Here is a 17114-nt window from a genome sequence, read left to right as displayed (position 1 = left end):
CGATGGTTTGACCACTCACCTACAGCCAGACATCTGGAATGTGAAGTCAAGTGGGCCTTAGGAAGCATCACCATGAATAAAACTAGTGGAGATGATGGAATCCCAGTTGAGCTGTTTCGGATCCTGAAAGATGATTCTGTGAAAGTGCTGTACTCAATATGCCAGCAAATTTGGAAAACTCAGCAGTGGTCACAGGACTGGAAAAGGTCAGTTTTCATTCCAATCCCAAAAAAAGGCAATGCCAAAGAATGCTCAAACTACCGCACAATTGCACTCATCTCACATGCTAGTAAAGTAACACTCAAAATTCTCCAAGCCAGGCTTCAGCAATATGTGAACCATGAACTTCCTGATGTTCAAGCTGGTTTTTGGAAAGAGAGAGGAACCATAGATTAAATTGCCAACATTTGCTGGATCATCAAAAAAGCAAGAGAGTTCCAGAAAAACATCTATTTCTGCTATATTTACTATGCCAAAGCCTCTGACTGTGTGGATCACCAAACTGGAAAATTCTGGAAGAGGTGGGAATACCAGACCACCTGACCTGCCTCTTGAGAAATCTGTATGCAGGTCAGGAAGCAACAGTTAGAACTGGACATGGAACAACAGACTGGTTCCAAATTGGGAAAGGAGTATGTCAAGGCTGTATATTGTCACCCTGCTTATTTTAACTTATATGCAGGGTACCTCATGAGAAACCCTGGAATGATGAAGCACAAGCTGGAATCAAGATTTCTGGTAGAAATATAATAACCTCAGATATGTAGATGACTCCATCCTTACGGCAGAAAGTGAAGAAGAACTAAACAGCCTCATGTAGAAAGTGAAAAAGGAGAGTGAAAAAGTTGGCTTAAAACTCAACATTCTGAAAACTAAGATCATGGCATCCATCACTTCAAGGCAAATAGATGGGGAAACAGTGACAGACTTTATTTTGGGGGTCTCCAAATTTACTGCAGATGGTGACTGAAGCTATGAAATTAAAACACACTTGGCCCTTGGAAGAAAAGCTATGACCAACTTAGACAGCATATTAAAATGCAAAAACATTACTTTGCCAACAAATGTCCACCTAGTCAAGGGTATAGTTTTTCAAGGGTCATGTATGGATGTGAGAGCTGGACTGTGAAGATAGCTGAGTGCCAAAGAATTGATGCTTTTGAACTGTGGTGTTGGAGAAGACTCTTGAGAGTCCCTTGGACTGCAAGGAGATCCCACCAGTCCATCCTAAAGGAAATCAGTCCTGAATACTCACTGGAAGGACTGATGTTGAAGCTGAAACTCCAATACTTTGGCCACCTGATGTCAAGAACTGACTCATTTGAAAAGACCCTGATGCTGGGAAAGATTGAAGGTGGGAGAATAAGGGGACGACAGAAGATGAGATGGTTGGATGGCATCACCAACTCAATGGACGTGCGTTTGAGTAAACTGCAGGAGTTGGTGATGGACAGGGAAGCCTGGGCTGCTGCTATCCATGGGTTCGCAAACAGTTGGGCATGAATGACTGATTCTAGGGTTTAAACTTTTCAGAACTATCATTAGCTATCATTAGCATAAGATTTGACTAATTTAGTCTCATTAATTTTTCATAAAAAACAGAAAGTCTATGACACTTTAGTCATTTTTTCTGAGCTGAGGCATAAGAAATTATTTGAAAATGAAGTGGTGGAAGGATGTGTTCCCTAAAAGAATTCAAATATAGAACTAAACAGAGACCTGACCTTAGAATTTCAGAAATATTAAGATGAGAAATTTAGAGCAACTCAAAAAAAAGTAATCATTACTCAATTCATTGACTTTTTGTGAAAACTTTGGAGCTTATCCATTATATGGAGGCTGTTACCTGATCAAAAGCATTTCCTATTGCATATTTTGCATTTTGTACATTGCATATTTTGAAGCAAAAAAAATGCTCAAACCATAAATTAGAGAGATATTTGTAATTCTGTGAAAATAGGGATAGGTTTTTGTTTTTCTTTTTTTCATAGATTCTTTGATAAAGTTGCTTCATATGAGTAAACTGATGATCAGCTAACCCTACAATGAATGTCAACAAATAGGGCAGTAACACAGGAAGCAGCTGTGGTTCCTGTTGATAAACCACAAATGAAGGAATCAGTAAGTCATTTTAATTCTGTAGCTGTATCAGTTGACAATTATCTATGATAGGCTAGTCACTAAAAGAAACAGTTGGATATCCATAGGTTTGCTCCTCAATGACTAATTTTATGATCAATCCATACCTCACTGACAAGTAATAATCATTTTTCCTTTCTAAAACATAATAAGAATTAAGATAGAAATCCTTTAAAAACAACCACAGTTTCTGAACTTTTTAAGATGTAGGAACAATATTTGAGTTTGATCTGGTAAGTACAGACAGTGGAATGTGAGGTGGAAAATACATAATTGAGCACAGGGTTGATGGAATAGAGTGATTATTATTGAAAAATCTGGCAATGAAACATTATGGAGGTAAACTTGGGAATAGTGAAACTTACTTGCTAATTGTTGGGTGCTGGTTCTGCTCTCACTAGATTATCAGAAAAGTATTGTTGGTTCTTCATATTAACATCACTCAGCTCTTATAACACAGTGCCCCTTCTTGTTTGTGTTATGTGTTCTCAGTTCCTCTTCATTCTATTTGGACCCCGCTCTGTAACAACACTCATTCAACATCAGGAACACGAATCCATTTTGCACGGAGTCATCTGCAATGGGGAAACATCTCTGGGACAGCCTTTCATGCTTTCCTCTGGTCTCTATAACAGACATTCTCCATATTTTGTAAGTCTGCTTTAGATCATATATTTGTGTTCATTTTCTAATAAAAGCTAGGGCAAGATCTGTATTACTTGGGGGCATAACATCAATTTATTTAGTTTGAATTGAATAAGAAAGCTGCTACCCATCAGTTTATGTTCTATACTGAATGTGTAGAGAAGGAGGATTTATAAACATAAAATGAGGTGTTCATTAGCCATCAGTTAAACCACAAGGGACCCAGCAAATTATAGTTATGTCCTCTTGGGTTCATCCATACCTAATATCCCTGAAATTATTATTACACTTACAGACACATCCCTTCTCTTCTATTTTTCTCTTGCATAAAATGAATAAGAGATATTTATGTATACCAGTGTTCTTTTTGTATCTCAATTGTTTTTCTGGATCTCCTAATTTGCCAAAAAAATCTAAGCTGTACCTAAATATAGACATTTCTTTGCCAATGATTTCTACTTGAATAAATAACCTGTGACACTTTCTTTCAATGAAGCATTTTGAGAAGAAAAATCTGTATCCATATGCTATTTTACTATGCATTTCTCATTTCCTGCAGTCTCACTCCTTTGATTTGTATTTTACTGAGACCATTTTTGTATATTCAGTACTTTTTTTGTCTATATCTTAGAGTGATCAATAGTGGTTGACGTTTATAAATCCTACTAGAGAGAGTTCTGACTAAATTGTACACATAAATAAATTTTTTCCATCCCTCACTTTACAATTTTCCCTCTTTTCCTCCTTTCTTCCTTCATAAAGAAGGTATTACGTGTGTCAGATATATGAAGGTATCATTCCATGTGCTTTTAATTAAGAAAATATATCTTGAAATTTTGGGAAATAGAGACAAAATAGGATATTTTTTTTATCATGAGTGCAAATAAATTCTAAGAAAGTTTTAGACACATGATACCTTTCTCTTTGACATTTTACTCAGTTTTTAGACTTTCTTAAATGTAACTAAATTTTAGATATACTTGATGTAGCATAGACATCTTGGCAAATTTAGGAGAAATCTTTCCTGTGGGCTGGAGGAGGTTATTTCCAATGGATTTCAGGGTAATTAAGAGATATGATGAAAAGGAAAAGATCCTAAATTTTCTTTCCAGAAATTCTTCTGTGGAGGAGAATGAAAACATTATACTGATTCCTGTTGAATGGCATTGATTCAGAGGTCCTACTGATATCTGTACTTCTCTTCAGCCTATCTTTTATTTTCTGATATACCATTTCATTTATCACCTGTTCTCTCTCAGTTCAGTTCAGTTCAGTTCAGTTCGGTCACTCAATCATGTCTGACTCTTTGCGACTCCATGAATTGCAGCACGCCAGGCCTCCCTGTCCATCACCAACTCCCGGAGTTCACTCAGACTCATGTCCGTTGAGTCAGTGATGCCATCCAGCCATCTCATCCTCTGGCGTCCCCTTCTCCTCCTGCCCCCAATCCCTCCCAGCATCAGTCTTTTCCAATGAGTCAACTCTTCACATGAGGTGGCCAAAGTATTGGAGTTTCAGTTTTAGCATCAGTCCTTCCAAAGAACACCCAGGACTGATCTCCTTTAGAATGGACTGATTGGATCTCCTTGGAGTCAACTGAGTATAAATTTTGATGTTTCCCCAAGTGTTTACCTGAGTCCTTTTGCTCAAATTATACAAATATGATGGCAATTTTATCTACTTAAATCAGTTACCTTCAACATGTCATCTACTAGAAAAATACTCCAACATATTTTTTTTTTCATTTTCTTCACTCTGTTCCCATTTTAGAAGGCTGCTGCTGCTGCTGCTGCAACTGCTGCTAAATCGCTTGAGTTGTGTCCAACCCTGTGCAACCCCATAGATGGCAGCCCACCAAGCTCCCCCATCCCTGGGATTCTCCAGGCAAGAACACTGGAGTGGGTTGCCATTTCCTACTCTAATGTATGAAAGTGAAAAGTGAAAGTGAAGTTGCTCAGTCGTGTCCAACTCTTCGTGACCCTATGGACTGCAGCCTACCAGGCTCCTCCGTCCATGGGATTTTCCATGCAAGAGTACTGGAGTGGGGTGCCATCGCCTTCTCTGTTATAGAAGGCTAGAATATCCTATTCAGATTTCAGTTCATGTGAATATATTTGAAAAACTGTCCCCAGTTAATTTTGCTCCCAGAAGCATAAATTTACTTTTTCTTTATTTTAACATTTATAAACACCTTCATACCTAAATCAATCCTTATGCTTGTTGGGTTTTTCCTTCTTTCCTTTTCCCTTCTATTTTTCTTGTTCATTTTTTAAGAAAAGTTATTATTGTTTAACATAGAATGTCATCAATTTTAATTTGTTTACCATGATTACAGATATGTATTCATTATGAAGCAAACGTCAGTTTTGCAATCTAGGTCATTAGCAGAGTAAGACCTAAGAACTGTTTTCTGTCCATCTTTTATTTTAATAATATGAGTCACTGAATAACTTCTATCTCCAAAATCTGCTAAACTGCCAAAAAACATACAGAATATGAGGTCAGTATTAATTGCTACATAAAAAAAATCAATTGATTCTCAAAAACAATGTTGAGATAATTCAATGGAGAATAGGTCTTTTATACAAACAATATTTAAACAACAGGATACCCATTAAAAAAAATTAGCTTTGTTTTTAACAAATGATAATAAAATAACTTGAAATGGATTATAAAGCTAAACATAGGAACACTTTTGTTATGATATTAGGCAAAGATTTCCTAGAAAGGACGAAAAAGCATAATCCAAGAGCATAAAGAGATAAATTAGGGTCACTAAGAGTCGGACATGACTGAGCAACTTCACTTTCACTTTTCACTTCCATGCATTGGAGAAGGAAATGGCAACCCACTCCAGTGTTCTTGCCTGCAGAATCCGAGGGGAGGGGGAGCCTGGTAGGCTGCCGTCTATGGGGTCGAACAGAGTAAGACACGACTGACGTGACTAAGCAGCAGCAGACTTCATAAAAATCAAAAATATCTGTTAACATGCTATTCAGTTCAGTTCAGTTCAATTGCTCAGTCGTGTCTGACTCTCTGCGACCCCATGAATCGCAGCACGCCAGGCCTCCCTGTCCATCACCAACTCCCGGAGTTCACTAGAACTCACGTCCATCGAGTCCGTGATGCCATCCAGCCATCTCATCCTCAGTCGTCCCCTTCTCCTCCTGCCCCCAATCCCTCCCAGCATCAGAGTCTTTTCCAATGAGTCAACTCTTCGCATGAGGTGGCCAAAGTACTGGAGTTTCAGCTTAACCATCATTCCTTCCAAAGAAATCCCAGGGCTGATCTCCTTCAGAATGGACAGGTTGGATCTCCTGGCAGTCCAAGGGACTCTCAAGAGTCTTCTCCAACACCACAGTTCAAAAGCAAAAATTCTTCAGCGCTCAGCCTTCTTCACAGTCCAACTCTCGCATCCATACATGACCACAGGAGAAACCATAGCCTTGACTAGATGGACCTTAGTCGGCAAAGTAATGTCTCTGCTTTTGAATATGCCATCTAGGTTGGTCATAACTTTTCTTCCAAGGAGTAAGTGTCTTTTAATTTCATGGCTGCAGTCACCATCTGCAGTGATTTTGGAGCCCCACAAAATAAAGTCCGACACTGTTTCCACTCTTTCCCCATGAAGTGATGGGACCAGATGCCATGATCTTCGTTTTCTGAATGTTGAGCTCTAAGCAAAGTTTTTCACTCTCCTCTTTCACTTTCATCAAGAGGCTCCTTAGCTCCTCTTCACTTTCTGCCATAAGGGTGGTGTATCTGCATATTTGAGGTTATTGATATTAGATTAAGTTAAAACCAGCTACTGGGAGGAAATATTTGCAAAATACATAGCCAGAATTTTTTTTATTTAGGAAATGCACAAACATTCACAACACTAAAAAACTCATTAAAAATAATTCTTTTTAGTAACTCTTAAAGGTTTTGCCCTTCATGAGATGATAGCAGCAGCACAGAAGACAGTGGAGTGTAAAGTTATAATCATTATCAGATAGAAAACTAACTAAAATACATATAGACTCAGAAATATTAGTACATTAAGAAATATTGGGGAATATTTCTAAAAATATGTTACAGAGATTTTTAAGTTACTTCACATAAACACACAAAAAGTTATATATAGCACATGCTGCTGCTGCTGCTGCTGCTAAGTCACTTCAGTCATGTCCGACTCTGTGCAACCCCATAGACGGCAGCCCACCAGGCTCCCCCGTTCCTGGGATTCTTCAGGCAAGAACACTGGAGTGGGTTGCCATTTGCTTCTCCAGTGCATGAAGGTGAAAAGTGAAAGTGAAGTCGCTCTGTTGTATCCGACCCTTCATGACCCCATGGACTGCAGCCTACCAGGCTCCTCCATCCATGGGATTTTCCAGGCAAGAGTATTGGAGTGGGGTGCCATTGCTTTCTCCGGACATATGCACTACCATGAGTAAATTAGATAGCTAGAGGGAAGCTGCTATATAACCCAGGGAGCTCAGATCCACCTTTTCTTAGTTTTCCTGTAGCTTATTTTTGTTTCATATAATTATGGTGAGAAAAGATGCTTGATATGGTTGGTTTAAATCTTCATGAAATTATGGAGCCTTATTTTGCATCTCAAAGTATGTTCTATGCTTGAGAAAATTGCTCATGCACTTGAGGAGAGTGTGTTCTGTTACTTTTGGAGAGCATAATTTGCTCAAACTTAATAAATCCATCTGGTCTAAACTTTTATTTAAGGCCATTATTTCCTGTCTTTTTGATTCTCTGTCAGTGTGACATATCCATTGCTCTAAGTGATAAAGACCTCTACTATTATGTGGTGATATTGTTTTTTCTCTTTTGGTCTTTTAATAATTCCTTTATATATTTTGGTGCTCCCACATTAGGTATTATTAACCCATGTTATTATGATGAATTTTACCCTGTATATAATATCTATCTTTTGCTCTTGTTATCTTTTTTGGTTTGAAGTCTATTTTGTCTGATGTCAGCGTAATAAAAGCTGTTTTCTTTAGACTGCCATTTCTTTGGAATATCATCTTCCAACCCTTCACTTTAACCAACTTCTGTCTTTAGAGCTAAGTTTCCTGTCAAAAATATATAATTCTGTGCTATTTTTAGTCCATCCAACCAGGCTGCATCTCTTGATTGAATTCAATCCACTTTTATTTATCGTGAAAATTGACAAATGAGGACTTACTACTGCCGATTTATCATTTTTGTTTCCTGGTTGCTATAGATCTACATTTTTTTTCCTTGTTTTTCTCTCTGCCACTACAGATTCATGGTTTTCTTTAATGTTTCTCTGTTTCTTTTCTTTCTTTCTTTCTTTTCAATTTTGTGTCTCTTTTCTAGATTTGTAATTTGTTTAAACCATGAGATTTGTATAAAATGTCTCTTTGGTAAAATAGTATTATTTTCTGCAAAAGCATCTTATCTTCATTAGCCTGCATGATTTCCATCCTTTTCCTCTTCCAATTTTGTTTTTTTTTTTTTTGTTTCTGATCATGTATTCTACTGTGAATTTTTTATTAAAATGTAGTAGCAATTTTTAAATTTTTACTTTAACCTTTCTGGTTTCTCTTCTCATGATGTCACTAATTCTGTCATGCAGACCTCACCTTTATGACATCAACTAAACCTAATTAATTATCAAAGGTCCCGTCTCCAATGACCATCATATTGCGAGGTAAGGCTTCTATATATGACTTATGAGGAGACACAGTTTGGTCACAGAATGTGTCACTCGTAGTTTGAGAAGAGTTTTATTATGGTTGTATACTGTGGTGATTTTTTTTCAATGTGTCAGTTGTGAAAAATTTGTGTATATTGCTTCATCCCTGTCAGTATGTCTGAGTCTGGTGTTACTGCCCTTTACTGTAACTAGAGTCATTGGCTTCAGTATGATTGCTCTGGGAATTGAAAAATAAAATGGGTTAAATCATATTTAGCAGAAAACAGCAAGGCCTGGAAAACTCCAGTGTTTATTTGGTGTTTGATCACAGACTATCACATGTTAGACTAGGAATGGACTTTCCAATTAGCAAGGCTAGTCTATGCTTAAAATTGAGATAACTGGGCCTTTTTGTTTGAATCTAGAAGAGGTTTATAAAGCAGGAAGAATATGGAAGGAGGGGATCAGGCAACAGAGAGACATGACAGACTGTCGGCCATTATGAAAGGAGCAGCCGTAGTGTTGGAAGGATGGGGCCTCAGAAATTAGAAAGAAATTAGTCTCCTCCACCCCTTCATTCAAAGGATCAGGTGGACCTGTATGGAGAACATACAGATTCTTAATGGCCTTTTCATTATGCATGGCACATACCTAATTTTTTCACATTTATTCATAATTATTGTCCTCTTTACAAGTGATTAAATTCGAATTAAAGTCATTTGGGCTATTTGGGCCAAAAAAAAAAAAAAAGCTATTTGAAAAAAAAGCTATTTGAAAAAAAGCTATTTGAAAGCCATTTGGGCTTCCCAGGTGGCTTAGTGGTAAAGAACCCATCTGCAATACAAGAGGCACAAAAGACAAGGGTTTAATTCCTGGGTTACGAAGATCCCCTGGAGAAGGAAATGGTGGCACCTCCAGTATTCTTGCCTGGAGAAATTTCATGGACAGAGGAACCCGGCAGGTTACCATCCATGGAGTCACAAGGAATTGGACATGGCTGAGCACAGCACAGCATGGATCCTAATGCTATTAATAGTAGAATGTAATGTAAATATCAATGGTAATCTTTTAAAAAAGGCAAGAAGTGCATTTGTACTGTAATATATTACCCTCATAATTATCAGGAGACACTGTTTAAGGAATGATTTCACAAATTCTCTGAAAGTCCTGCTACTTCCTTAAATTCACAGAGTTGATATGGGATTGAGATGGACTATTAACTCGGACTTTGACTCTGAACAAAATAAATTCTCTCAGTATATAAGATTTTATTTATTCAGATAAAATATTTATTATTCAGGGGCAGCACTCAGATAATCAGGTAGAATGTGACTTACTTTGAGCTCTGTTCCTGTGTGTATTGACTACTCTCATTCTTCAGCATTGACTGATTCCATCTCATAGAGCCTGATCAAAAAAGTTTCTCTCAATATAACCAGGCATAAATTGATTGTAGTGTTTCTTATGCAGATAAGTCAGACTTGCTCCCCTCTGTGATTGTTGACAAGTAGCAAATTCGAAACCATAAAACATCACATGCATGAGTATCTGTGCTTTGTGACCCTATAGACTATAATCTACCAGGCTCCTCTGTCCATGGGATTCTCCAGGCAAGAATAATGGAGTGGGTTGCCATTTCTTTCCCCAAGGGATCTACCTTCCCAAGGGATCCCTGTGTCTCTTATGTTTCCTGAATTGGCAAGTGACTTCTTTGCCACTAGCACCACCTAGGAAGCCCCAAAATAATATATATATATAAAGGCAAAACTTTAACATATTTTTAGACATGTTATAAATTTTTATTATGTGCCAGACACAACGTATTTTTATGTTCAGTCCCTACAAATATCCAATGTGGTAGGGTGATATTGTCATCCATATGTTACAACCATTTTTGCTTACTCTCTACACAATATCCCAATATCCTTCTTCTTCTTAACAATATCATGGCACATTGTCCCAGGTTGTGAAAATCTCTAGGATGCTTAACAAAGGCACAATTCATGAACATGGGTCTCTTCTCTGATGGCAAGATTAGGAAAAAGATGGTAGAAAGTGTTGGGCTTTCAGCAAAGCTCTGCTCATAAACTAATATCCTGCTTGACTTATTTCTCTTTCCCTAACTTATAACCCTCATTTCTCTCTTCTTCTTGCATTCCTTATTTCTATCTAAGAATTAAAAGCGGACATAGAAAGAGAAAGAGAAAGATAAATATTGTATACTAATGCATATATAACTATAATGTAAACCACAATCACAGAAGACTAAACAATCTAATCACAGGGATCACAGCCTTGTCTAACTCAATGAAACTATGAGCTATGCTGTGTAGGGCCACCCAAGATGGATGGGTAATGGTGAAGAGTTCTGACAAAATGTGGTCTACTAGAGAAGGGAATGGCAAACAACTTCAGTATTCTTGCATTGAGAACCCCATGAACAGTATGAAAAGGCAAAAAGAGGAGACACTGAGAGAAGAATTCCACAGGTCAGTAGGTGCCCAATATGGTACTGGAGATCAGTGGAGAAATAACTCCAGAAAGAATGAGAGTTGGAGCCAAAGCAAAAACAACACCCAGTTGTGGATGTGACTGGTGATGGAAGTGAAGCCCAATGCTGTAAAGAACAATATTTCATATGAACCTGGAATGTTAGGTCCATGAATCAAGGAAAATTGGAAGTGGTCAAACGAGAGATGGCAAGAGTGAACGTCGACATTCTAGGAATGAGTGAACTAAAATGGACTGGAATGGGTGAATTTAAATCAGATGACCAATATATCTACTCCTGTGGGAAAGAATTCCTTAGAAGAAATAGAGTAGCCATCATAGTCAACAAAAGAGTCCAAGATGCAGTACTTGGATGCAGTCTCAGAAACGACAGAATGATCTCTGTTCATTTCCAAGGCAAAACATTCAATATCATGATAATCCAAGTCTATGCCCCAATAATTCTGAAGAAGTTGAAGTTGAACGGTTCTATGAAGACCTACAAGACCTTCTAGAACTAACACCCCAAAAGATGTCCTTTTTATTATAGGGGGCTGGAATGCAAAAGTAGGAAGTCAGGAAATACCAAGAGTAACAGGCAAATTTGGCCTTGGAGTACAGAATGAAGCAGGGTATAGGCTAATAGAGTTTTGCCAGGAGAACACACTGGTCATAGCAAACACCCTCTTCCAACAACACAAGAGAAAACTCTACACGTGGACATCACCAGATGATCAACACCAAAATCAGATTGATTATATTCTTTGCAGCCAAAGATGGAGAAACTATACAGTCAGCAAAAACAAGACCAAGAGCTGACTGTGGCTCAGATCATGAACTCCTTGTTACCAAATTCAGAACTAAATTGAAGAAATTAGGGAGAATCACTAAACAATTCAGGTATGACTTAAATCAAATCCCTTGTGATTATGTAATAGAAGTGAGAAATAGATTTAAGTGACTAGATCTGATAGAGTGTCTGATGAACTATGGATGGATATTCATGACATTGTATAGGAGATAGGGATCAAGAGTATCCCCAAGAAAAAGAAATCCAAAAAAGCAAAATGGCTGCCCAGGGACGCCTTACAAGTAGCTGTGAAAAGAAGAGAAGCAAAATGCAAAGGGGAAAAGGAAAGATATACCAATTTGAATGCACAGTTCCAAAGAACAGAAAAGAGAGATAAGAAAGCTTTCCTCAGTGATCAGTGCAAATAAATAGAGGAAAAAAGAGAATGGGAAAGACTGGAAATCTCCCCAAGAAAATAAGAGATACCAAGGGAATACTTCATGCAAAGATGGGCTCAATAAAGGACAGAAATGGTATGGACCTAACAGAAGCAGAAGATATTAAGAAGAGGTGGCATGAATAGGCAGAAGAACTTTACAAAATAAGATCTTCACGATCCAGATAATCATGCTGGTGTAATCACTTACCTAGAGCCAGACATCCTGGAATACAAAGTCAAGTGGAATTTAGGAAGCATCACTATGAACAAAGCCAGTGGAGGTAATGGAATTCCAGTTGAGCTGTTTCAAATCCTGAAAGATGATGCTGTGAAAGTGCTGCACTCAATATGCCAGCAAATTTGGAAAACTCAACAGTGGCCATGGGATGGGAAAAGGTCAGTTTTCATTCCAATCCCAAAGAAAGGCAATACCAAAGAAGGCTCAAACTACCATACAATTGCACTCATCTCACACGTAAAGTAATGCTCAAAATTCTCTAAGCCAAGCTTCAGCAATACGTGAACCATGAACTTCCAGATGTTCAAGCTGGTTTTAGAAAAAGCAGAGGAACCAGAGATCTAATTGCCAACATCCACTGAATCATCGAAAAAGCAAGAGAGTTTCAGAAAAATATCATTTATTTCTGCTTTATTGACTATGCCAAAGCCTTTGACTGTGTGGATCACAATAAACTGAGGAAAATTCTGAAAGAGATGGGAATACCAGACCACCTGACCTGCCTCCTGAGAAATCTGTGTGCAGGTCAGGAAGCAACAGTTAGAACTGGACATGGAATAACAGACTGGTTCCAAATAGGAAAAGGTGTATGTCAAGGCTGTATATTGTCACTCTGCTTATTTAACTTATACGCAGAATACATTATGAGAAACACTGGGCTGGAGGAAGCACAAGCTGGAATCAAGATTGGCGGGAAATCTCAATAACCTCAGATATGCAGATGACACCACCCTTATGGCAGAAACTGAAGAACTAAAAAGCCTCTTGATGAAAGTGAAAGAGAAGAGTGAAAAAGTTGGCTTAAAGCTCAACATTCAGAAAACAAAGGTCATGGCATCTGGTCCCAACACTTCATGGGAAATAGATGGAGAAACAGTGGAAACAGTGTCAGACTATATTTCTGGGCTCCAAAACCACTGCAGATGGTGATTACAGCCATGAAATTAAAAGACACTTACTCCTTGGAAGGAAAGTTATGACCAACTCAGATAGCATATTCAAAAGCAGAGACATTACTTTGCCGACTAAGGTCCGTCTAGTCAAGGCTATGGTTTTTCCAGTAGTCACGTATGGATGTGAGAGTTGGACTGTGAAGAAAGCTGAGCGCTGAAGAATTGATGCTTTTGAACTATGATGTTGGAGAAGACTATTGAGAGTCCCTTGGACTGCAAGGAGATCCAACCAGTCCATTCTAAAGGAGATCAACCCTGGGATTTCTTTGGGAGGACTGATGCTAAAGCTGAAACTCCAGTACTTTGGCCACCTCATGAGAAGAGTTGATTCATTGGAAAAGACCCTGATGCTGGGAGGGATTGGGGGCAGGAGGAAAAGGGGACAACAGAGGAAGAGATGGCTGGATGGCATCACCAACTCGATGGATGTGAGTTTTAGTGAACTCTGGGAGATGGTGATGGACAGGGAAGCCTGGCATGTTGCAATTCATGTGGTTTCAAAGAGTCAGACACGACTGAGTGACTGAACTGAACTGAACTGATGTAAAACAGATTCAATACAGTTCAGGTAAGTCACCTAGTCGTGTCTGACCCTTTTTGACTCCATGAACTGCAGCACAACGGACCTCCCTGTCCATCACCAACTCCTGGAGCTTGCTCAAACTCATGTGCATCAAGTCAGTGATGCCATCCAACCATCTCATCCTTTTTGGCCCCTCTCCTCCTGCCCTCAATCTTTGCCAGCATCAGGGTCTTTTCAAATGAGTCAGTTCTTCACATCAGGTGGCCAAAGAATTGGAGCTTTAGCTTCAGGATCAGTCCTTCCAATGAATATTCAGAACTGATTACCTTTAGGATAGCCAATGGGAATTTGCTATATGTCTCAGGGATTTCAAACAGGGGCTCTTTACCAACCTGGAGTGGGATGGGGAGGGAGATGGGAGGGAGCTTCAAGAGGAAGAGGACATATGTTGATAGAAAACAGCAAAATTCTGTAAAGCAATTATCTTTCAAATAAAAAATAAAAAAATTGTAAAGTGGTCATAAATCTTGAGGGCATATCAACATGTTTGACTTAAAGAATAAATTCAGACTTTTTCTGACAATGTCAATCTGGTTTCTACAATGAGAACTAAATGCTGTAAAATGGGTATGCATTTAGCATTTTTCCACTGCAGATCCAAAGATTTAGCAGAAATATATTTAAATCACATATGCAATAAAATATTACAAAATAATATATTTTATATCCATTTAGATGTGCAATGAAAAATATAAATGACAACATAAAATATAAATAATACAAAGCTGATTTCAAAAATTTTAGGGAGTATTAGAGCCAAAATGATTGAAGACTACTGCTTTATAACTCCCACTTTTAATTACCCCCTATTATATTGCCCAGTCAGAAGAAGGCAGTGTCACCCCACTCCAGTACTCTTACCTGGAAAATCCCATGGATGAAGGAGCCTGGTAAGCTGCAGTCCATGCTGAGTCGGACACGACTGAGCGACTTCACTTTCACTTTTCACTTTTCACTTTCATGCATTGGAGAAGGAAATGGCAACCCACTCCAGTGTTCTTGCCTGGAGAATCCCAGGGACGGGGGAGCCTGGTGGGCTGCCGTCTATGGGGTCGCACAGAGTCGGACACGACTGAAGTGACTTAGCATCATATTGCCCAGTCAGTACATAGCAAATGTGTCCAACCTTGTTAATAAGGGAATAAAATTTTAATCAACAATGATATCTCAACTTTTCATCTCTCAGACTGTTAAAGATTTAAAGTCTGATAAAATCAAGCAGTTGTGACACCTTGAGGAAATGGTTTATAAGTATGTATATTTGGGGAGAATGTATATTCAAGAGATTCATAATTACTTGGTTTGGATGAAACCAAAGGCAATTATGAATTGCTGATGAAGTATATATTATCTGGCATCAAAGAATCATTTCTTAATTTTCAAAGTAGTACAATTTAGGGTTGAAAACAATATTATGTCTGTTTTTCTAATCTCTTATTGCTTAAAGTTGCTCTTACTATCCCAGAAAATGTCACCTCATTTTCAATTTGGACATCATGATACTCATCTTTAGTTCAGTTCAGTTCAGTCGCTCAGTCGTGTCTGACTCTTTGTGACCCCATGAATTGCAGCATGCCAGGCCTCCCTGTCCATCACCAACTCCCAGAGTTCACTCAGACTCATGTCCGTCGAGTCAGTGATGCCATCCAGCCATCTCATCCTCGGTTGTCCCCTTCCCCTTCTGCCCCCAATCCCTCCCAGCATCAGAGTCTTTTCCAATGAGTCAACTCTTCGCATGAGGTGGCCCAAGTGCTGGAGTTTCAGCTTTAGCATCATTCCTTCCAAAGAAATCCCAGGGTTGATCTCCTTCAGAATGGACTGGTTGGATCTCCTTGCAGTCCAAGGGACTCCAAGAGTCTTCTCCAACAAGGTCTATGCATTTTTTTTTCTTGTACCCTATATTAAAACTATAAGAATTACAGAGACACTAACATAAAAATGGTCAGTTTTTCCACACCTCAGTCTTTTAGTTGTAACAAGTCTTAGCAGTTTGATTTGTAGTCTTCCAAGTTTCCTAGCAAAGGCAAACCACTTTATACTCTTGCCTTGAGAACCCCATGAATATTATGAAAAGTCAAAAAGATAAGACACTAAAAGATGAACTCTCCAGGTTGGTAGATGCCTAATATGCTACTAGAGAAGAGTGGGGAAATAACTCCAGAAAGAATGAAGAGACGGAGCCAAACCAAAACAGCACCCAGCTGTGGATGTGACTGGTGATGGAAGTAAGTCCGATGCTATAAAGAACAATATTACATAGGAACCTGGAACCTTAGATGCATGAATCAAGGTGAATTGAAAGTGGTGAAACAGGAAATGGCAAGAATAAACATCGACATTTTAAGAATCAGTGAACTAAATTGGACCTGATGGGTGAATTTAATTCAGAGGACCATTATATATACTACAGTGGGCAATAATCCCATAAAAGAAATGGAGTAACCCTCACAGTCAACAAAAGAGTCTGAATTCAGTTCGGTTAAGTCATGCAGTCATGTCTGACTCTTTGCGACCCCATGAATCGCAGCATGCCAGGCCTCCCTGTTCATCACCAACTCTCGGAGTCCACCCAAACCCATGTCCATTGAGTCGGTGATGCCATCCAGCCCTCTCATCCTCTGTCGTCCCCTTCTCCTCCTGCCTCCAGTCCTTCCTAGCATCAGGGTCTTTTCAAAAGAGTCAGTTCTTCGCATCAGGTGGCCAAAGGGTTGGAATTTCAGCTTCAACATCGGTCCTATCAATGAACACCCAGGACTGATTTCCTTTAAGATGGATTGGTTGGATCTCCTTGCAGTCCAAGGGACTCTCAAAAGTCTTCTCCAACACCACAGTTCAAAATCATCAATTCTTCTGCCTTGAGCTTTCTTTACAGTCCAACTCTCAAGTCCATACATGACCACTGGAAAAACCATAGCCTTGACTAGACGGACCTTTGTTGACAAAGTAATGTCTCTGCTTTCTAATATGCTGTCTAGGTTGGTCATAAATTTCCATCCAAGGAGTAAGTGTCTTTTAATGTCATGGCTGTAATCACCATCTGCAGTGATTTTGGAGCCCAAAAAAACAAAGTCTGACACTGTTTCCACTGTTTCCCCATCTATTTACCATGAAGTGATGGGACCAGATGCCATGATTTTCGTTTTCTGAATGTTGAGCTTTAAGCCAACTTTTTCACTCT

The sequence above is a fragment of the Ovis canadensis genome, chromosome 15, assembly GCF_042477335.2.
Source record: "Ovis canadensis isolate MfBH-ARS-UI-01 breed Bighorn chromosome 15, ARS-UI_OviCan_v2, whole genome shotgun sequence".
NCBI lineage: Eukaryota > Metazoa > Chordata > Mammalia > Artiodactyla > Bovidae > Ovis > Ovis canadensis.
Note: the sequence above shows the minus strand (reverse complement) of the source record.